The following is a 2071-nucleotide window of genomic DNA, read 5'->3' on the forward strand; positions in this document are numbered from 1 at the left end:
CCTCTCCTCTCCTCTCCTCTCCTCATTTCTCCTCTCCTCTCTTCTCCCTTTTTCCTTCCCTTCCTTCCCATTTTCTTATGTTTTAAATTTATATTTGTCATTATAAAAATAAGATAATGATAAAAGACAAAAGTGAAAAAAGTTATTGAAGATACTTTAAACATAAAAAGATATTAAAGATACTTTAATGATAAAAGAAGAAAATAAAAATGTGTCATCACTTATTGCAATTCAAATAAAATCAAAATAGATTAAAAACTTTAAAAAAATTCTTTGTGGTAAAAACTTTTTATTATGGACAAATTTAAATATATACAGAAGCAGAAAGTATATGTAAGTGGTGTGTATCTTCTGGATATCACATGTTCATCCGATTATGCATGTAAGTCACCAAAGGTTACTTTCCTCTCCAGAATTTATCTGCAACATCAACAGTCAGGGAGCTGATTAAATATAACTGGAGCACCCCTTGGACTATTTTAAAGGTTTTACTGATTACTTGTTCTCTTTTCACAGACTATAACTCTGCAGATCCTTTGCTTGGAAATTTAGCCATTCAGTATTTGACCAACATTTATATATTACAATATGATTGCCATTGTAGTAATGATTAGTACCTCTATCGCTTACATAATAATCATTTTTAGTGGTTATGTCCATGTAAAAATTGTCTAAACAAATTGAGAAATTTGTGTTTATTTGAGCCAAACTGATAATAATTGCCAGGGAGTGAAATCTCAATGGATTGAGAAAAATGCATTGGAGAATGGCAGTTTTGCAGCTTCATAAAAAGAGGTGATGTAAGGAGGGTTACATGAAATCCGTAAGGGGGCAGGAGCAAGCAAAGCAGATTGAATAAGAAGCAAAATGGAGGGACATACTTCTTTTACATCGGTGGGTACAGAATAGTTAATAATTAACATGTACAACACATAGAGTTGTTATGCAGGGAACAAGATGAACAAGATGACAGTGAGGGTTCTGTGGTCTACCGCTCTGGTGCCTGGGTTGTGCCTTGAGGGTCTGGAAAAGATTATGCTGACATTTCAAAGGTATGTTATCTTAGATGCAAAAAGACAACACTTGAGGCAAAGATTGACCTTTGTAAGAAAGCCACAGGCCTCTGATGTTTCTTTTTTATTATTTATGAGATGTAGCATTTTTATCCTTTTATTGTCAACTTTTTTGTACCTGATATTTAAGGTAAAATTCTTTTAAGTAGCAAGATAATCTCTTTTAGTTAGAGTACTTAGGCTATTTACATTTAATATAATTACTGATTATATTAAACTAGTAGCCCGGTGCACAAAAATTTGTGCACTTGGAGGTGAGGGTGAGGGGTGGGGCCAGACCCCTTAGCCCGACCTGCACCCTCTGTCATGTTCTGGGACCCCGGCCACTCCTGGCCTAGGCACAGGCCTACAGGCTTGGGGCGGCCTGGCTCCCGAGGCCCCATTTTATCAAGAGAACAAAGTCGGCGTTAGTTACAGCCCTCACCGAACCCAGCACACTGCATCTGTGCGTACAACTGCCTCGTTCATGTGCCTGCTTCACCCTACTGAATTACTAACATCTTGAGGACATAGCTCTGTCTTATCCTGCTTCAACTTCATGCCTGGCCTGGTGCCAGGGACCTGAGAGGGTTTGCTGAGTGAGTGAGTGAATAAATGAATGAGTGAGTAAGTGAATGAGTGAATGAATGAGTGAGTAAGTGAATGAGCAAGTAGCTACCGGGCGGGAACTTCTGCCGCATTCCCATGGCAATGCGGGAGAAGTTCCAGCCCCACTCCTGGCTGCCTGACGCCCACCCCGGGAAAGTTCCCGCCCTGCTCCCAGCAGCCTGGCACCCCTCTCCTGGCTGCATACTGAATTACTAACATCTTGAGGACATAGCTCTGTCTTATCCTGCTTCAGCTTTAGTGCCTGGCCTGGTGCCAGGGACCTGAGAGGGTTTGCTGAGTGAGTGAGTGAATAATGAGTGAATGAGTGAATGAATGAGCGAGTAACTGAATGAGCAAGCAGCCTGCTCCCGGCTGCCTGATGCAAACCCTGGGAAGTTCCCGCCCTGCTC

The sequence above is a fragment of the Myotis brandtii genome, unplaced genomic scaffold, assembly GCF_000412655.1.
Source record: "Myotis brandtii unplaced genomic scaffold, ASM41265v1 scaffold517, whole genome shotgun sequence".
In the NCBI taxonomy this organism is placed as follows: domain Eukaryota; kingdom Metazoa; phylum Chordata; class Mammalia; order Chiroptera; family Vespertilionidae; genus Myotis; species Myotis brandtii.